This window comes from Mobula hypostoma, chromosome 18 (genome assembly GCF_963921235.1).
Source record: "Mobula hypostoma chromosome 18, sMobHyp1.1, whole genome shotgun sequence".
Taxonomy (NCBI): domain Eukaryota; kingdom Metazoa; phylum Chordata; class Chondrichthyes; order Myliobatiformes; family Myliobatidae; genus Mobula; species Mobula hypostoma.
Window position 1 is genome coordinate 24,024,021 of NC_086114.1, and position 22,366 is coordinate 24,046,386.

The following is a 22,366-nucleotide window of genomic DNA, read 5'->3' on the forward strand; positions in this document are numbered from 1 at the left end:
GATAAACTGCAGATTCCTCTCTCTGATGCCTTTCTCATTGCCCAAATAAGCAGCCTGTTCTTTCCTCTCAGCAGAATTTCTAATGTGCTGCCTACCTATATTTAGAGTAGTTTCCTTCCACAGGGCTGAATGGCCTCCTTCTGAATCAGAAGAACCTAATGCTAGGTTAAGGTGGTTGCTCACAGTCTCTTCCCAGTGCGGGGAAGTCTCAAACTGGATGGCATAGAATTAAGATAAAAGGGGAAAGATCTAAAAAGAACCTGAAGGGCAACTTTTCCACACAGGGATGGTGGACATATGAAATGAGCCTCCAGAGGTAGTGGTAGAAGTGGGTATAATTGCAATGGTTGAAGGCAGTTGGACGGGTTCATGAAGAGGAAAGGTTTGGAGCAGGGGCTCCCAGCCTGGGGTAGACAGGCCCCTTGCTTAATGGTATTGGTCCACGACATAAAAAAGGCTGGGAACCCTGGTTTAGAAGGATATGGGCCAAACAATATGGGACTAAGGTGGCCTCTGTTACCTTGCTGTACAGTGTGGCTCCATGACCCCTGCTTCACTGATTGAGCACCTCCCATTAACATTACAGGGCAGCAGATACACACAAAAGAACACCAAGCTAACCCGAGAGTTCAAATGTAGAAAACACTGCTTCCTTACACAATTCCATCAGTACTGTTCTGTTATTCATTTAACTCGCAGCTGGTAATCACATTATTTCTCTGCCTTTTCTGCATCCAGCTTGCTACCCTTGGTGAGTTGTATAAAGAGCATGCACAATAGGCACCGTGTGCTAGTGGAAGAGGGAGTAAATATTTACAGTGTGGCCACCAATGAGGGTGCTGCTTCGAATGGCATTGAACTTTCATCCAGACAATTAGATAGTATACCATTACACTGGGAAATCTTTGTCTTGCTGTTCATCGCAGTCCAACATACGTCTCCAACCTTCATACTCACTTCCCTCCACCTTGCTCCAACTGCTTTTCATTTTTTCCTCTTTGTCTGCCAGCATCTACCACATTCCCCAACTCTGTCCTTGCTTGCCTCTATGTGGCACAATGTGCCTGTCACCTTTCACCTCTTCTCACTCCACCAATCACCTCAGACTTCTGTCTCACCAATTCCCTCCCCTTTACATCGGCCATCTTGCCTTTCCACTCTCAGTCCTGAAGCAGGGTTTCAACCTGTAATGTCAACAGTCCCTTTCCTCCCACAGATGCTGTTTGACCTGCTGAGTTCCTCTGAAAGTTTGTTTGCTGTTCCATTACACTCCTGGCATGTCTTGTAGATGTGAAGAAGGTTTTGAGGAGTTAGAAGAGTCACGGTGTAGGATTCCAGCCTTTGGCCTGTCCAGTATTTATGTGACTGGGTCAGTTATAGTTATGATCACAGATCCCCAGAGTCAACTGTAGTATTTAAAAGTTGTTCAGACAGGTCAGGTAAAACTATCACACACAAGGGTGGGTAATAGTCTATTGGCTACAGCTTAGAAACAGAGAAAACCTACAGCACAATACAGGCCCTTTGGCCCACAAAGCTGTGCTGAACATGACCTTACCTTAGAAATTACCTAGGGTTACCCATAGCCCTCTATTTTTCTAAGCTCCATGTACCTATCTAGGAGTCTCTTAAAAGACCCTATTGTATCTGCCTCCACCATCATCACTGGCAGCCCATTCCACTCACTCACCACTCTCTGCGTAAAAAACTTACCCTGACATCTCCTCTGTACCTAATTCCAAGCACCTTAAAACTGTGCCCTCTCGTGCTAGCCATTTCAGCCCTGGGGAGACTAGGTTTCAACAAAAATTAGCAGGAGAATGGGATTACTCTGAGAACTAATCCTCAATTCCACTAATCACCTACATATGAGGGGCTAATTATAATAGCCAGCTAAGTAGCCAACCAGTGGGGCCTTGGAACGTGGGAGAAAACTGGAGCATCTTGAGAGAAACCTTGCCGTCAAGAAGAGAACATGGAGATACCGTGCACAGTCAGGATTAAACCTGGACTGCTGGCACTGAGGAGCCAGCAGCTCCATTAACTGCAGCACTGTGAGCTTACTATTCCTGAGTTGTATCTTTATTTGTCAATTGGTTTTCTGTGCAGTTGTTATTATGGAACAAGATGATCATTTAATGGAGCATGAAAATGTTCTTGATATAGTTGCCTTAAGTATTGTTCAATACGTGCACCAATAATCACTGATCCGCATCACAAATGCACTGCCTGCTATAGTTCTGTGTTTCACGATGAATAGATGGATAATGAGCTGAGCATTTTCTTGTTATTATAATGCTACAGTGGCAAGGCAGCAGGGAATTGTTAGTAGGTCATGGATTTTATTAACAATGCAATATTTATTATGGACTGTGTTGGGAATGGGAGCAGAGTGTGCATGCACAGTAACACAATCTCCTGCTCGCTTTCTGACAAATCTGCTGTGAAGAAAAGCTGCTTGCTCCATGAAACCTTCCCGCCACTGTATGTCCGCTGCTATTTAGGAATGCGATAATCCATTTGTAAATGATGATTGAGGGAAAAATGCTTGCCAGCAGACCAGGGAACCTGGGTGGGTAGAGTGACTACGGTTTCGCGTTCTTTCCAGAAAGCAGACGATATATCTAGTCCAGATTTCTGCACCCAAGATGCAGAAGCAGGATTTGAACTACTAGCTTCAGAGTAGGAATGCTATTCAATGAACCATGGCTGAAGGACAGCACAGAGGCTTCCAAGCTCAGTTCTGAATAGCATTTTATTACCTATCTTGCTGGACTATGCCTGTGCATATCTCGCCAGTGTTGGTCCAACAAGGGAAAGAAAAGCTTATACACCAGATGCCCTGGATATTGGTTAAAAAAAAATGTTGTTCCTTCCAACTGCTTGAAAAACTTGGCTCCCTACCAAGGTGAACTCAGATAAATAAAGTGGTTGTGTATGTTTACGGAGAAAAAAACACACATATGGAAACCCAGGCTCATTTTCCATAGAGTTAGAGCTGAACAAAAATGGACCCCTTGGATATGAACAACAATAAAAAAATATTTTGACTAGAATGTTCTATGTTCTCCTAATATTTAGTGGGTGCTTCATTAAATTGAGAGGTTTCCCCATACAGCACAAGGCGAACTGATCTAAGAGTGCTTTGGTTGACCGTGATGGCTATTTTGGTGCAGCAGAGTTCCCTAAGAACTTTACAAAGCAGACCAAGATCTTAACAATACAGCTTGTTCTGAATGTGTCCACCTTTTGGAGAAGGTATGGACTGTGATTGTATCTTTTCCCTGAGAAGATCCCATGGAATTATTCTGAAAAAATCAGAGGATTTACCTGGTGCCCTGGCCTACCCACTTCACAAAAACAGATTATCTGGATTAATTTCACATTATAGTTTCTGGGATCTCATTTGCATAAAATAGTAGTAAGACCGTAAGTCATAGGAGCAGAATTAGATCATTTAGCTCCTGCCTTTTCACAGTGACCTTTAACAACCTTACTAATCAAGACCTTATCAATCTTCATTTTAAATATACCCAGTCGCTTGACCTCCACAGCCATCTGTGGCAATGATTTCTACAGATTTACCATCCTCTGGCTAAAGAAATTCCTACTTATCTATGTTCCAAAGGAATGTCCCTCTATTCTGAAGCTGTGTCATCTAGATCTAGACTCTCCCACTACTGGAAGCATCCGCTCCATGTCAACTCTACCTGGGCATTTCAATATTCAGTAGGTCTCAATGAGATTCTCCCTCATTCTTCTGAACTCCACTGAGTATAGGCCCATAGCCATCAGATGGTTGTCATACATTAACCTTTTCATTTATTTCCAGGATCATTCTTGTAAACCTCCTCTGGACACATTCAATGCCAGCACATCCATTCATAGATGTAGGGCACCAAACTGTTCATATTACAATATTATAAAGAGTCAAGCAACACACATCAAAGTTGCTGGTGAACGCAGCAGGCCAGGCAGCATCTCTAGGAAGAGGTACACATCGCGTCGACTGTACCTCTTCCTAGAGATGCTGCCTGGCCTGCTGCGTTCACCAGCAACTTTGATGTGTGTTGCTTGAATTTCCAGCATCTGCAGAATTCCTCGTGTTTACGATTATAAAGAGTCTACCATTTTAAGCAGAATCCATAATGTGTTGGCTGTAAAACAGTGTGATGTTCAGGATGAGAAAGGCCCTCTGGAAAGGCAAGTCCTGGCTCCAACTTTTATTGTCCTTGAATGTATTTTTTCTTATAAACTGTTAGACACCTCACTGAACATTGATCAGAATTCTGTGGCTGGGCTTTTGACTTACTGGCATGTGTTTATTTTTCAACTACTGTGACTGGGCAAGGACATCTCCTTTGTGTTTTTACTCTGTGACAGCAGCCATTAAAAGACAACTTCAAAAACTTGGACTTCAAAGGAGTTGACATGCGGAGGAGATTATGATGCGCAAACGCTTCTTTTTAGGCTCAATTTCCGCAAATGGTCGAGAATAAATCTCTACCCTAACATATGTAATTAGATCTGGCACCTTGACCCTGACCTTCTGGAGTTGGGATTATGGGCTCCCATTGGCAAGGAGGATGAAGGAGTAATGATTTGTCCAACTACACATTAAAACGCCAGGCAACTGCTTAATGGAGACAGCCATTGCTCAGTTTCTGCTTGGCACATGCCGAGATTGCAGTTTAAACCTCGACATACTCTCAGAAACAACTACCCATCCAGGAAAGCGGCAGGACAATCTGAAAGTATAAGAAAGGGAGTGTTTATTATATGGTAAGAGGCCTCATTAATAAACATCTGTGATGTTTCCAAATCGTAAATCATGATTGGTAAGTCGCCGGGGCATCCCCAGAATTATGAAATACAAGAGGCAGTGTAAAGCTGAATGAATAAATTACACTCTTGCTGGGATGGAGTTTGCATCTGAAATGTATGATGCATTTGGCAGGACATTTCCCTTAAACAATTGGTTTTGGGTGGTCTGCAAAGTCTGGATTTTGAAAAGGCAGTGTCACAGGGTGACAGGCTCAACAAGCTGAAGTAGGAGTGAGGACAGAAGGTTATAAAAGTACATCAGTCTTGAAGGAAGGCAAATCGGGACTTGCTGACAAGAACAGGCTACTAAAGGTTCTTGTAGCAGGATTGAAACAACTTGGATTAAAGCACATCACATTCAATGCATAGGGACACACACACACACCCACCCAACACCCAGTCACGCTTGCACACAGACCATTCATCCAACACACACATACAGTGACACCACCTCAAAGAGAATGTTCCGACTTCGAGATCACTAGCCGTGCTAGTGCTCCACATGAAAATCTTCTCTCAGTTAACCACTTTTAATCTATCCACATTTCACTTTCTCCCTTCAGCACTATGCCAGCTTACATAAGAATATAACTCTGTTACTTTGCTTAACCACTCTTTGTGGGAGCAGACTCTGTGTTCTTTCCATTCTCTGAGTAAAGGTAGTTCTCCCAAATTCCCTGCTGGATTTATTAATAACCACATTATGTAGAGGATCTTGTTTCTGAACTCCCTAATGAGTGAAGATTAAGCCCCTTCTTAATCCTAAAGCCCTACCCTCATTCTTTGTATTTCTAGAGAGTGGAGGCACAGACTATCCTGACAGATTTAACCTCCCAGTTCAGGCAACTGCTTTTGGCAGCAAAGACCCTTTGGCCCATCTAGTCTATTCCATGCAGTTAAAATTCTGGTTCATGGTAACATGAATTCTCTATCCTTTAATCCCCTCCAAATCCATCAACAAGGGATGTTTAATGATAAACTTTCACTACAAGCCTGCAGACTCCCACAACTATATTCCCTCTCAGCCTGCCTATGGTAAAGGTGTCATTCAAAAATAAAGATATACCTTTTCCCCAACAACGGCAAGAGATGCAGCACCTGCTTTTTTTTTAACTCTTCCCTTCACACCGTCCAGTGAACGAAACAGTCTGTCCAGGTTAAGCAGAAAATCACTAACGTTACTTCTAATCTATTGTGTTCGGTGGTCTAGAATAGCACCCGAGACGAGGTATGTGGAACAGATGAACATTGTCCTTTCAGAGCTGATGAGATTACAAGATATTTGATAGAGCTGTTCAAAATCATGAAAGATTTTTTATAGAGTAAATAATAAAAACTGTTTACAGTAGGAAAACTGGTAATGAAAGATTTAAGGTGACAGAACGAGTGGAAAGATATTTCTTACACAGTCAGTTGTCACAGTTTGAAATACACTCTTGATAAAATGATAAACTTGAATTTCATAAAACTGGATGAAGTAGATTAAACAACAACTTTCAAATGGGAATTGGATAACTATTGAAGGGTTTAAAAGCATTGCTGTAAAATGGGAAATGGTTGAAAGTTCATGAACAAAATAGTAGCACACGCATAATGGGCTGAACAGCCTCCTTTGGCACTCTCTCACTACTGCCGTGCTGTTACGTATAAAAGATGGAGCTGGTGGTTAATTTCACTGACCCCACCAATGAATGGAGAAGCTAATAAGTGGGTTGCAGTTTCAATGTGACTTGTTACTTGGACCTTGGCTACAGGAAGTCAATTAAATGCCAGGTTCTTTGTCAATTGGATTAAAGCTCATGAATAAATGAAGAATAAATAATCCTTCAGTCTATTTAAGTGACAAGATAAATTCTGCTAACAGATCTCACAATATTGACAGGCTATGGAGTTCAGGGCATCTGAATCATGTCTGGGAGCAGACAGCCTCATGAGTAACATCTGCCACAAATAACCTCTCTCCAGTTAGCTGCCAGCTATCAGATTCACCAGTGAAATAGAGGCGTTTTGTGAGAGTCGAAAGAAAGTCTGACTTTGTTTTTGCGTTGTACCCTTTATAACCTCAGGAGGTCGAAACGTGCTTTACAGCCATTGAGAGACTCGGGGTGTTGAAAGCATTGCAAGTGCAACGACTAATTTCTATATTACAATCCAAATCAGGTCCACCATCACTGTCATAGTTCATGAAACATATTGTTTTGTAGCAGCAATACAGTGCAAACCCCAAGAAGTTAAGTTGCAATAAAAAATAAAATAGGGAAAGAGTGGCAAAAGAGGAATAGTGAGGTATACAAGCAAGATTTATAAATGGCAGTGTAAAAATAGCTAGCCATTCTGTTTTACTGATGTTCGTTGAGGGATATAGAAGTTGTGTAGGCAGAAGAAATTAGTTTAGTGGAGGTATATCATAACTAATTTAATTAGTGGGCCAAAAGGCCTGTTCTTGTGCAGTACGATTCTATGATCTATTAATATCAACCACAGCACTGGTCTTTACTTCCTGGTTCTTGAAGAACTTCAGCCTACCTGTGAGAGGGAAAGCAGACCCTTGATTTAACGTCACATCAAGAAGGCTGCAATTTTTATAGTTGGGTACTTGCTTCTCCATAACCTCAGTTGTTCACGTCTCTGGTATTTGAACACAGAGTCACCGATTCAGAGCCATGAGGGCTGTCAACTGGCACCTTGCACTGCAAAGTGGAAAGCTGACAAACACGCTATACCCCAATATTATATATTTATTTTTTATTTGCACAATTTGTCTTCTTTTGCAAATTTGTTGTTTGTCGGTATGTATAGTTCTTCATTAATTCTATTGTACTTTTTTAATTTTACTGTAAATGCCTGCAAGAAAATGAACCTCAGGGTTGTATACGGTGATATATATACACACTTTGATAACAAATTTGCTTTGACTTTAATTTCTTGATGTCAGACACAAAATGAAAATGCTGAAATACCCTGAATTCAAACAAGCAGTCAACAAAAATTAGAAATAGATGTGGGAAAGGAATATGCAACAGTGTAACACAGGAACAAGCCCTTTGAACCTCGATGTCTGTGCTGACCAGGATATTAACTTAAACTAACTCTATTTCCATGCATCTGATCCATATCCCTCCATTCCCTGCATCTTCATGCTCCTGTCTAAAAGGCATCTATTAAACAGAGCTAATGTCAGAATTGATGTAGAAAACCTGAAACACTAACTCCTGTTTCTCTTCTCAGAGAAGCAGCTGGACTGGTTGATTATTTCCCATTTCCCTCATTTCATTTTAGATTTCCACCATCCTCAGGTTTTTTTTTTTGATTTGTTATACAAATGTGCTTTTGCACAGCCTCTGTGTGGCCAAGCGAAATTGTTGGAAGGTATAATCCAACCGTGGCTTAACTGTGCGTTCACCATTTTGTATCAGTCCATTTCCCTGTGATGCTTACAGAGTGTACCTCACTCAGAAACTGATTCCAACAGACATGCACGGGCAGAACCAGTTCAGGTTGGTTTACGGTAATCTTTCCTGACTGTGATAATATCAAGGTTATTGTTAGGTCAATGTTAGAATCAATTTAAATCTATCACAGCCTGAACATGGAAAAAGAATTAACATCCCTGCAAAGAGGAATGTGTTACTTATTCACACACCACTGAACCATTATATCTTTCTAGTGCAATTAATACTATTTCATCATCCATATCCGGTACCTTTTCCTTTACTAGGATTGAGCAACTCAACATCACAGAAACAGCCATTCTGTCTAACTGGTCTACATTAGTGTTAATTCACCTTATAATCTCAACCACTCCCATGGGAGTGAGTTCAACATTACAGGCTATCATTGGGTCATAAATGCACCCCGTTTGTACAAACATTCATAAGTTGATTTTGCCCATGAGTCGGAAAATATACAAAAATTTCCTGATATGGTAAACCATAGCACTGTAGCATTGTAATGAATGGAATCAAAAATACATAGGACTGATAAGAATTAACAATAACTATGCTGCCAGAGGAAACGAATCTTGCCATTTGTTAGGAATGAACATACGTACATTCATTGGATGTTTGAATTTAATATTATGACGCCTCATTTGTATGTACCAGTGTCCATAAGTTGGGGGGGTGGATAGTGTTCATTATTCAGGGATACCGGTCTCTGAATACCAATGCTTCTTCTGAACATCTCTTCAATTTTAGAAGTGATCGTTTCTCAGAGATATCCATGTCTGAATACCAATGCTTCTCCTGAACAGTTCTTCAAATTTGGAGGTGACCATTTTATATTGTGAGCCTCCACCTAATGATCTTTTGGAGTCCTTAAATTATCTGAATCAGGACACCCTCTCAGTCTTTGGTGTTCTGAAGAGAAGAGTGTCTGTTATCTTTCCTGGAAGTTCTACCACTCTCTTCTGTACTTTCTATCAATCTTTTTTGTTCATTCTCCAGTGGCCCTCAACCTAACTTGTTGGAAGAATACAAAATAAGGGAAACTTTTTGGATTTCTTCTGGCCCAACAATTCTTCCTTAATGTCTATTAACGGTGAGAAATGTCATACAGAGAGGGAGCCATGGTTAATCCATACACACCTGGGAACTTTTATCATTGACTGTGTCTGGAATCCTGCGAGTATAAACTACGAGAACCCCTGTGTTAAAGTTACCTTTACTGACTCAGAGTCAGAGAATGCCTGTTGTAATCTTCCATATTTCCTTTTGAGCCAGGAGGCCATTTCTGGCCATTGTGTTCCTGGCTAATTCTCCCTGTCACAAATTCTTCTCACAAACACCATCTGTTTCTCCCAGATTCCACCACCAGATCTACATGAGAGAGAGTGTCCAATTAACCCAAGAAAATTCGACAACAGGCAGTTATATCTGCCCAATGCACCATTGGCACCAGCTTAACAGATATCAAGTTCATATACACAGAAAGGTGCCAGAAAAGGGCCACTAACATCATGAAGGATCCCATCCACCTGGCTCATGGACAGTTTGTCACACTGCCATTCAGAAGGCGGCTATGCAGCATCCACATCAAGTCCACTGGACTCAGACCCAGTTACTTTCCCCAAGCAGTAAGGCTGATCAACACCTCCACCTCCAATCACTAACTCCACCACTACTTTATTATTTCCCATCAGTCACCTTATGTACATCCCAGCATCACTTCATGGACATACAATCAATGTATAGAAGCTTGCTTATGTATTTATATTTATTGTGTGCATTTTTTTTATTATTATTATCGTGTTCTTTACAGCTTGTGTTTTTTTTGTGCTGCATTGGATACAGAGGAACAACTAATTTGTTCTCCTTACACTTGTGTACAGAAAATTACATTAAACAATCTGGAATTTTGAATCAACTTGCACACCTATCCCTCAATGTCAGCAAGACGAAGGAATTGGTTGCTGACTTCAGAAGGAGTAGCGGACCGCTCGACCCAATTTTCATCGGTGGTGCGCCAGTGGAACTGGTCAAAAGCTTTAAGTTCCTCGGGGTCAATATCACAAATGACCTGACTTGGTTCAACCAAGCAGAGTCCACTGCCAAGAAGGCCCACCAGTGCCTTTACTTCCTGAGAAAACTGAAGAAATTTGGCCTGTCCCCCAAAACCCTCACTAATTTTTATAAATGCACCGTAGAAAGCATTCTTCTAGGTGCATCACAACCTGGTATGGAAGTTGTCCTGTCCAAGACCGAAAGAAGCTGCAGAAGATCGTGAACACGGCGCAGAACATCACACAAACCAATCTTCCGTCTGTGGACTCACTTTACACCGCACGCTGTCGGAGCAGTGCTGCCAGGATAATCAAGGACACGACCCACCCAGCCAACACACTTTTCGTCCCTCTTCCCTCCGGGAGAAGGTTCAGGAGCTTGAAGACTCATATGGCCAGATTTGGGAACAGCTTCTTTCCAGCTGTGATAAAACTGCTGAACGGATCCTGACCCGAATCTGGGCCGTACCCTCCAAATATCCGGACCTGCCTCTCGGTTTTTTTTTGCACTAACTTACTTCCCATTTTTCTATTTTCTATTTATGATTTATAATTTAAGTTCTTAATATTTACTAATTTTAACTATTTTTAATATCTTTAATATTTAATATTTGTAATCCAGGGAGTATGAAGCGCAGAATCAAATATCGTTGCTATGATTGTACGTTCTAGCACCAATTGTTTGGCGACAATAAAGTAAAGTAAACATCTTTGGGATGAGCAAGAAAACTGGAGCAGCCAATGTCGTCTCCACACAGAGAGCACAGGAGCTCAAGATTGAACTTGGGTGACTGGAGCTGTGAAGTAGCAGCTCTACCAGCTGAACGGCAGTCCGAGTGGGAGACCACAGAATTTACTAGGAATACCATTTCCATTTACACCACAGAATTCACTCGGAATACCATTTCCATTTACACCTGTCTGTAGCCCCTCCGTACCAAGCAAAACCTAATGATCACCACATCTCTTGCTTTGTGTTGGAACCTTTATAGCAGGGATTATAGAGACATTATACTGTTCAATTATAGTGCATAACCAATGAAATTTAAGTAGAAAAACATATTAAGGAAACTGTAAGAAATATTCAGCAAAAGCACTTGAAAGGGTTGGATCTCTCTAAACATCACCATCGCTTGGGAGGACCAACTAGGAGACTTGTTCTCTTCCCGCTTTTCTTATTCCTGGGGTTATTACTCAGCTGTGTACTGCCTGTTAAATCAAGGACACACTTTCCACCTCTCTTTCTCCACCAACACGCCTCCCCCCTCCACAAACAAACAGACAAACACACACATTCACTCACACCCCTTCATTGGGTGTGTTTGAACAAGTTAAGGCTTTTTCTCATTGACTCATGAGCTTTCCTGATTTTCAACAAAATGAAGAGTATGAGGACCACATAGGTGGTGACTTTTGAAAAATGTATTTACTTATTTAGAAATACAGCACAATAACAGGTTCCTCCAGCCCAATGAGCTCATACGACCCAATGGATCTACGCTGCTCAGTTACACTCAGGAAACCCATGAGGTCACGGGGAGAACGTACAAACTCCTTACAGACGGCAGCAGAATTAACCTGAGTCACTGGTGCTGTAATAGCATTACACCAACTGCTATATTACCATACCACCCCAAAAAATGACTTGGAAGTTTTTTTTTGCCTGTAATTGGGATGTCCAGCTAGTCTGAAAGGCACTATATAAATCTGAACCTTTCTTTCACATAAGATTCAAAAATTGCCCTGGAATTGCTGAAATAATGCATTATATCGTCTGTCAAATTACCTCCTTCTACCAGCTTTTCCGTCAGCCTTGGTTTCCCACATAGACCAGGTACTTCAGTCCAAAAGTCTGTGCCAAGCATGATGACAATCCAAACTATTCCAATCTGCCTGGATACGGTCTATATCCCTCCTCCCCTTGCCTGCAATGTGCTGCCTTATTGTCTCTAAATGCTCCTATTGTAGCTGAATACACTGCCTCCCCTGGCAGTCTGCTTGGTCAGTCAGGGGTGGGGTGAAGCAGGTGCAAATTTGTTTGGAACTTATATTCAAGAAACTATGGTATCTTATGTTTCCCAAGCGGATCAGACTAGAATTGAAAAGGTTTGAAGTGGCAAATTTTCCTTGCTGATCTGTGAAAAACCCCTCTCTGCTGAAGTGGTGTGAATAATTTACACTTACATGACCTTGCTTTCTTTTTCCTGCTCTTGAAAACACAAACTGTAGAAATTTTGTGCTTTTGGGCAAATAGTAATTACTGATCAGGACGACAGAGGCTGAGTGCCAATGTCAGCTCCCCTACAACATAAGCAATGGATAGTGGAACACTCACCCAATGCACCAACCTTTCACAGTGAACAGAGGGAAAGGAGGACAGTCCTAATGTACCCACCATCTCCATCAGACCTTCTACAACAACTGAGAGCAATTACACTCAGTGGCCACTTTATTAGGTACCTCCTGTATCGAATAGTGACCACTGTTTGTGGCTTTCTGCTGCTATACCCCATCTACTTCAAGACTTGACATGTTGTGTGTCAGAAATGCTCTTCTGTACACCACTGTGGTAATATGTGGTTATCTGCGTTACTGTCACCTTCCTGTCAGCTTGAACCAGTCTGGCCATTCTCCTCTGACCTCTCCCACAGGGCATTTTTGCCCACAGAACAGCTGCTCACTAGAGTTTTCTTGTCTTCCGCAACAGTCTCTGTAAACTCTAGAGACTGTTTTGTGAGAAAATCCCAGGAGATCAGTGGTTTCTAGGATACTCAAACCACTCCATCTGGCACCAACAATCATTCCATGGCCAAGGTCACTGAGATCACATTTCTTCCCCATTCGAGGAAATAACAGGCAGGATAGACAAAGCAGAGTTAGTGGATGCATTTTACTTGGGCTTTCAGAAGGCATTTGACAAGGGGATAGCCTATGGAATTTCAGGGAAGATACTAACATGGATCGAAGATTGATTGGCAGGAGGCAGGGTCGGAATAAAGGGGGCCTAGTCTGGTTGGCATCGGTGACAAGTGGTATTCCACAGGGTTCAGTATTTGGACCACCTTATACGTCAATGATTTCGATGACTTAATTTCTGACTTTGTGGTCTAGTATTTAGATGATACAAAGACAGGTGATAGGGCAAGTGGTGTTGAGGAAGCAGGGAGTCTGCAGAAGGACTAGGACAGATTCGGAGAATGGGCAAAGAAGCAGAAGGTGGAATATGCTATAGGGAAGTGTATGGTCATGCATTTTATGAGAAGAAATAGAGGTGTAGACTATTTTCTAAATGGGGAGAAGATTCAAAAATCAGAGGTACTAAGGGACTTGAGAGTCCTTGTGCAGGATTCCCAAAAGGTTAACTTGCACGTAAAGAATGCAAATGCAATGTTATCATTCATTTCAAGAGGAATAGAATATAAGAGCAAGGATGTGACGCTGAGGCTTTATAAGGCATTGGTCAGACCACACTTGGAGTATTGTGAACAGTTTTGGGCTCCTTATCTAAGAAAAGCTGTGCTAGATTCCCTAGAAGAAGCTTAAGGAGCAGAATGGCCTCCCATCTTGTTTAAGGTCTGTCTCGATCTTGTGACATTTCCACAACTGACTGAAGGTCATTGGGCTGAAACATCACCTCTGTTTCTTCTCCTCTGATGCTGCCTGACCTGCTGAACATTTTCTTGTTTTGTCTCAACTACAACAGTACAGCTCAGGAACAGGCCCTTCAGCCCACCATGTTGTGACGAGCCAATTAAAAGTTAGCAGCAGCAGTTTCAATGCAGTAAGTAATAAAAAAGAAGAGGAAAAAAAAGTACATCAATTACAGTGTATGTATATTGAATAGATTAAAAATCATGCAAAAAACAGAAATAATATATATTTAAAAAGTGAGATAGTGTTCATGGGTTCAATGTCCATTTAGGAATCAGATGGCAGAGGGGAAGAAGCTGTTCCTGAATCGCTGAGTGTGTGGCTTCAGGCTTCTGTACCTCCTACCTGATGGTAACAGTGAGAAAAGGGCATGCCCTGGGTGCTGGAGGTCCTTAATAATGGACGCTGCCTTTCTGAGACACCGCTCCTTGAAGATGTCCTGGGTACTTTGTAGGCTAGAGCCCAAGATGTAGCTGACTAAATTTACAACCCTCTGCATCTTCTTTCGTCCTGTGCAGTAGCCACACCCCACCCACATACCAGACAGTGACGCAGCTGTCAGAATGCTCTCCATGGTACAACTACAGAAGTTTTTGAGTGTATTTGTTGACGTACCAAATCTCTTCAAACTTCTAACGAAGCCTCTGCGTAAAAAACTTGCCCTTCACATCTCCTTTGAACTTACCTCCTCTCACCTTAACTGCATGCCCTCTGGTATTAGACATTTCAACCCCGGGAAAAAGATACTGTCTGCTGACTCTATCTATACCTCTCATAATCGAAACTCTCCTGTATCACAGTTGTACTTACTTCATATGGAATTCCAGAGTGCCACCTGAGAGGCAGCAGTGTTTAAACAGTATGGAAAGTATTGACAATGAAGAATGTAATGGTTTATTCTTGTAAATATTTTTTGTTTTATTGTGAATGAAGTTTATTTTGTTAATTTAAAAATAAACCTCTCCTGTATACTTTTTGCTGTAGAACAGCACAGTGCGTTCCCTGCAATGGCTGTTACACAGCAGCTAGAACCCAAACCCTGGTGCCCTTGTTTAAAAAGTTACGGACTACGCACAAAATTCTAGGTGGCCACTCCAATGAGTGAGTGCTGCACAACTCCTACCTATTTAGGTTTGAAGCTGAGGCATCCCCTGCTTTCTCCGGTGGATTCAAAAGATCTAATGGAAAGGCTTGGGAAGTTGTTTCCATGTCCTGGTTAACATTTATCCCAATCAGGAAAAGACAGATTATCTGATAACATCACAATGCTATTTGTGGAAACTTGCCGCATGCAACTTGGCTGCAGAGATCTGCTGGCTGCAAAGTACCAGAGATCCTGAATGCCGTGATCGTAATACAATATTTTCTTTCAGGAGAACCCCATAGCAATTCTGTTCCCCGCTAGCTTTGGAACAACTGAAATGCTATACCATATAATCCATTCAAAAGTGGAACTTGGCCAAAAGAATGTGGCTACAGATACCAGCAGTGATATATATCTGAAATTTATTTTGAAGTGTCCAATTGCTTGCTGTAAATTATTCCTATTTATCTTAGATTTCCATGGCTTCCTGTGTATTCTCAGTACTGTAGCTGTTAAGTTAGACCCTTGTTTACATTGCAAGTTGAATAAAATTAGACTGGATCATGGAACTGGGCTGTCTGGCTCTGCTGTGTTTATGTCCGTATCATATTTATAACAAAACTCAATGTCCTTCAGTGCGAGGTGAAATGGGAGGCTACTATCACATCAATATACAGTTTATACAGGGTGCTCCATCTCATAAATATTTGATTCCCTCATTGCCAAAGTATGTGCCAAGCCTGAGAACCTTTCAGGGGACACATCGGTTCGGAGCAAGTCTTGAAACATCTGAATGACACTCTTTCCTTCACAAGCTTTCCTGTCATCCATCTGTTCTCTTGCACCCCACAAGCAATCTGTGACTAGAGATACAGGGATAAACTCAGGACGTTGCCAAGCACAGCAAAAATTATTTTTTTTTTGCATTTATTCACGGGATATAGTCAAGAGTCAAAGCAGAATAATAGTTCAGCATGGACTAGATGGGCTGAAAGACCTGTTTCTGTGCTGTAATGCTCTATGACTCTACGTGCCAGAATTTAGTATCTATTTCTATTTGCCCTCAAACTGAGCAGGTAATTAGAGTCAATTTCATTAGTGCATTGAAGGTCACACTTAGACCATAAATTTTTGCTAGGGATCAGTGAATCTGATGGAATTTTACTAAAATCCAGCCGGTTTCGTGGTTACAATTACTGGGACAAGCTTATAATTTTAAAAATCAGGTTTATTTAATTACTGGAATTTAAATTCCCCAGCTGTAATGGTGGGATTCGAACTCATATCTCAAGGTCAATGGTCCAGAACTCTGAGCTATTCCAGTAACTTAACCATTAGACTGCCTCACCCCAGTGAAGGCCAGTGTAGGTGAATGAATGGTGAGCTTGGAGGAACCAGAGAAATACCATCCCTGCCCTCATTAGGTCTAACTCCAATATACCACATCCAATATCATGTGATAGTACCTACCACATTGATTGGAAAGTGATCACATTTCTAACGTCTCCAATTTTTGATAGATTTTTTTCTGTTATATCAAAACAAGCCATTTTTGCCTGCCATTATTTTATTTTTTGCTTTATCTTGTATTGTCAGACTTAGAGTCACACAGTGTGGAAACAGGCCTGTTTGCCTAACTTACCCATGCCAACTAAGATGCCACAACCTCATAATTAATAAACAAACTGAAAAGTTTAATCTGGCTTTAACTGCCCCTACCTGCCACATTTGGTCATCCAGTCATAGCCTATCAGAGAAATTTTCTTTGTTTCACCATCTCTGCCACCTGACTCGTTTCCCTTTTCTCCGGGACCTGAAATCTCAGTTGTGTCTCACTCCACAGATGCTGCCTGATCTGCTAGGCATTTCTAGAACTCTCTGTTCAGTTCACCCTTCACTGCTCTAACTGGATGCTTTGTCAAAAGAGATCAAGCAATATTGATTCCTCTCCTCTCACAAGCTCCTTCACCATCATACTTGGGAATCTATTCCAATTGTCTTGGAATCTCCAACTGCTAATAAAAAAACTTCTTTTGCAGGTGACAAGGTCACTGAAGTTGAAGCTGCATGTGCTCCTCACTTGAGCCTGCACAGTGTAGCTTTAACCTTGAGTATCTGGGCCCTGTGTGGTCTATTCTAGGCCATCACACCCGAATTCAGGCCAACTGATCTGGACCAGAACTCTGGCATTTCAAGCCTCTGAGCCTAACTGTTGTGCACATACAAGACATCAGTTTGCATATTGGAGCCTGAACGATGGAAGGGCTCAGACCAGCTCACAAGGTGGTGCTAATCTTAGATTTCCTTTGAATTCTGTTGGTGTGGGTGGAGTTAAGGTGGCGCCCAATCGCTGCTTCTTAGAGCTCACCTGCAGAAGCAGCTTAAATTCCTCTCTTTAGTGTCACTTGTTTCCCTTTCAACGTCGTTGAGGATGAGCTTCTGTTCTTGGAGCTCGCTGGCTGACCGTTTTCCAACATTCTCCTGCGCGGCTTGGAAGATGACCTCTGCACCTCTGGGTGCAGCTGTGTGCATGACCAATTCCAGGCCATTGTTGCCGACTAAGTAGTCGCGGGAGATGGAGCATCAGAGTTTCATTGCGGTGGATATATGAAGAGAGGTCTCTGTAGTCGATCGGTTGCATTCTTTCTTTCTCTCGATGGGGGGGAGAGTTTGCAGCCGGTTCTTCAGTTGGAGAATCTCAGAATAAAAAGCGACGCGGCAGATTGTAACATTGTAGCAGCGACTGTCCGTCTCCCCTTTTGCGGTGAATGTGGGTGATGCAATCGGCAATCGCCTCTGATCTGGGCCGACAATTACGTGCCGGGCGGCACCTAATTAATTAGCTTGTTTATTTCACCTTTTTTCTTAAAGATGTACTGTGTGCCTCCTGGCGACCACTGCACTGCTGCAAGCTTCGCGGATCGGTATCGGGTTGCTGCCCGGAGGGTGGGGGCCACTGCACCACCCAAACTCCGACGACTCAGTCTAACACACCATCATTAGTGTGCTCGGCAAGCTGTCTTTCTGATTCCCGTAAGTGATACTACACTGTACATACATTATTTCTACTTTATATAGGCTGTGTATTTTTACGTGTTATTTGGTATGATTTGGCAGCTTCATAGCTTAAAGGTTACTGGAAAGTGCTTCTGCCAACAGCGCTTGGCAGCGTGAGATTTTCTGCCGAGAGCGCTTGCGTGAGGTTTTCGCTACGAACAACAGTGCAGGCAATGATTGTGGAAAAGTATTTCTACTTTATATAGGCTGTGTATTTATCATATCATTCCTGCTTTTACTATATGTTAATGTTATTTTAGGTTTTATGTGTTATTTGGCATGATTTGGAAGGTTATTTTTGGGTCTGTGAATGCTCAGAAAATTTTCCCATATAAATAAATGGTAATTGCTTCTTCGCTTTACGACATTCCAGCTTGTGAACCATTTCATAGGAACGCTCTACCTTCGGATGGCGGGGGAAACCTGTATTTCAGGTTGTATACTGCATATAATTCTCTGATTATAAATGGAACCATTTGAATTCAAGACAAGAATGGAAGGATGTCATCCCACTGAAGCAGCAATCAGCTAACACCAGAAATGGCTTTCGAAAACTTTGGATGAGGCACATGCCACTGCCACCTGGAAGGTTAAGGAAGACAGGTGCATGGAAAAACCGCTTGTTAGTTCCCCTCGAAATTGTACACCATTCTGAATTGGGAACATTGCCAATTCTTCATCATCTTTGGAACATCTTATCTGGTCTGTATTTTGCAAGTACAGGGACACATGCTAATTCTCCCATTTGGAATCTCCCAGCTGGAAATAACAACAATAATGTTTCATGATATTCATTAATGACTAGATTCAGTATAATTTCCATTATTTTAATTATGGGTAGTGCTAGGGTGATAATTAATAGAAATTTAAAAAATATAACAATTTTACGTAGAGCGATACAATATGGGTAGCTATAAAAACACAAACACAAAATGCTGGAGGAACTCAGCAGGCCAGGCATCATCTATGAAAAAGAGTACAGTCAACGTTTTGAGCTGGGACCCTTCAACAGGACTGGAGAGAAAAAGATGAGGAGTCAGAGTTAAAAGGTGGGGGGGAGGGGAGGGAGAAATATCGACTGTACTCTTTTCCATAGGTGCTGCCTGGCCTGCTGAGCTCCTCCAGCATTTTGTGTGTGTCGCTCGGATTTCCAGCATCCGCAGATTTTCTCTTGTTAGCTATAAAAAAAACCTGTATGTTTCTGACAGAGAGAAATCGGATGACGTGCTTGTGAAGAGAACTCTTATGTAATCTGGGGATTACCTGTACTTTCATCAGAAGGACTAAAGCCATATAACGAGAGGCAGTTCATTATCACTTTGTCAGGGGTAATACGGGTGGGCATTACATTATTACTGATGCCCAGATCACAGAAGTGAAGTTAAAGTTCAATATTCACAGTTAATTTATTATCAAACTACATGTACACCACTATATACCTCCCTGAGCCTCACTTTCTTGCAGGCATTCACAGTAGAACAAAAAGTACAACAGAATCAACGAAAACCTACACACAGACTGATAAACAATCAATGTGCAAAAGAAGGCAAACTGCAAATACAAAAAAAAAGGACTCAACAATAATAAATAACTAAATAATTATGAGAACATGAGTTGTAGAGCCCTTGGAAGTGAGTTCATAAGTTGTGGAATCAGTTCAGTGTTGTTTGGGGAGAGTACAGTTATCCATAGTGTTTCAGGAGCCTGATGGTTGAAGGACAATAACTGTTCCTGAACTTGGAGGTGTGTGACCCAAGGCTACTGTACCTACTTCCCAATAACAGCACAAAGAAGAGAATTGGAAGAACATGCCCTTGGTTTCAATGCAGTGGTGACGCAGAGTGAAGGCTCTGTACAGCAGTGGTCTTGCAATGAACGAGAGAAATATGTTCTGTCAGCCATTGTGATAGAGGAATCACAACTATCAGAGGGAGATTGTAACTGGTGAGTGTAAGAGTCCAGAAAGGAGGGAGACGGAGATGGACAACAGTCTGGAAAAACACAACTATTTGGAAGTTGCCTCCAGCAACCTCTCTGGATTGTTGGTTCAACCACATAGGACAGTGATTCCCAGCAGAGTTTGCACTCTGGCCAACAAAAGCAAACTGAATGTGCAGTCTGGGCATTCTGTACACAAACCTAACACTAAGCTCTTTGTATGTCCATGCTGCATTTATCAGCAATTTCCAGATCGGCCTTGAAATTGAAGTGATCCAGTAAAGGGACACTGGGGGATTAAGACCTTTTCTTTTGCTGTATCACTCTGTGAATGATTACAGTCTCACCACACTTTGATGATCTACTGGATCATCACTACCATCTCCGCCCCAACGCCACAGCACAACCAAGAGGACTGAACTCCGAAGCATAAAAACAAGAACAGTTAAGCTGGGAAACAGTTTCTTCCCTCAGGCCATTAGGTTTCTAAACACCCTGCTGCATCGCATTCAAAGTGTAACTGGTTAATCTGTTCTGTACCTTATAATAGTTAATTTATGCACTTCAGTTTGTCTACTTATGTGTAATCCACCTGTAGATTTCCTCCTTACTTTCATAAGTTATTATGTGTTATGTGTCTTATGTATACTACAGAGCTTGGCACCCTGGTTTGGACAATCATTGTCTCATTTGACGGTATACATGTATGGAGTTAAATGACAATAAACTTGACTTGACTTGCTGAGAATTAGGTTGAGAACACACCACTAGAGACGCAAAACACTGGAAAAAGACCCACTAAAATGCCTTTGCCAAAGTTGCCAGTATCCCAAAAGAGATTCATGTTGCTCTGCTGAGTGTTGACCATCTGACAGGACCTAAACCTCAGCAAATAGTTTTTAACTATCAATTCTCCATCTTTGTTACAAGAACACTTGACTTTAAAGACTAATGTATCTCCCGATTCTTTGTTTGTGATCTTAAAAGCATTTTTCCATTAAGGGAATTTATACTCTGTGTGTTTCCCAGGAAATATTTCAAAGTCACTGATATAGATCTACCATGCTTCTCTGAAATTGTCGCTCCAAACTATGCAGACTAACACAGCATGGAAACAGGTCCTTTGGATCTGAGACAGAGAGCTGGGTGACTTTCTGTCCCACTTAATTGAAAAGTCACCCCAAGCATCCCTTTTTTCTGCTTCTCGGAAATCGTCAGCAGAGGAAGCAAAGAGAAATCCCAGGCTTCTTCTTGGTCTCCAAGAAACTCACTGCATTAAGAGATCAGGCGGCTGTGTAAACACACAGCAGATGTGTCACATCAGTCTCACTTCTAAATGGCGAACGAGGAGCAGCGCTCAGTCGCTGTGCCTGAACAAGTCAAATCCCACTTTAATTATTTGGGACTTTTAGCAGCCTTCTGAGGGTTGCAGTCGAAAATTCCAGCTGTTCATAATTAGGATCACTGGCTCTGATTGGCTCAATAAATCAAATTTTATCTTTCCATACCCATATCTTTCTTCTGACCACTTACAGAGTTACAGAGCTATAACAGAGCCACGGTGTTATACAGCATGGAAAGAGGCCCTTCTCCCCAATTCGTCCATGGTGACCTTCCAAGCAAATTCAATGTGCCTGCATTTGGCCCGTAACCCTCTAAACCTTTCCTATCCATGAACCTCTTTAAGATGTAATTATACCCTTGAATACCATTTCCTCTGGCAGCTTGCTCCACATATCCACCATCTTCTGTGTGAAAAATATGTCCCTCCAGTCCCCTTTAAATCAATCCCCTCTCCCTTTAATCCCACACACTGCAGTTTCAGACTTTTCTGCGCAGGGAAAAAACAGTGGCCATTCACCTTGACCTAGCATTAGGTCTTCACCCATTCAACCCATTGGGAGTAAGATAATCCAAATGTCAATGGATGACTGGATAATCAGGGGAAGTAGATGGATACGTGAAGTTGCAGGGAAATATGGTGTCGGGGAGGCGGCAAAAGGATGGGTGTATGCATTGCTGGTTCAGGCATAATGGGCAGCATGTTCTTTTTTTCATGCTTGAAAAAAATGAGAAAGAAAAATCAGATACATACACCTGAATACAGGCCACTTTACCCAAAGAGTCTACACTGACCATCAAGGACCCATTCAGATTAAATACATTATACTATCCAAAAACTCCCATCAACTTTAACCATCAGGCTCTCGCATCAAAGGGGACAACCACACTCAACTTCACTTGCTCCAACATTGAAATTTTCCCACAACCAATGATCTCACTTTCAAGGACTCTTGTTCTAGTTATCTCAT

General features: G+C 41.9%; 1 protein-coding gene across 3 annotated transcripts in view; it reads right to left on the reverse strand.

Annotated features, from left to right (window-relative positions):
* Positions 1-22,366, reverse strand: part of unc5b (unc-5 netrin receptor B) — a 313,573-nt gene that overhangs the window by 99,020 nt on the left and 192,187 nt on the right. The gene's annotated exons all lie outside the window — the stretch shown is intronic.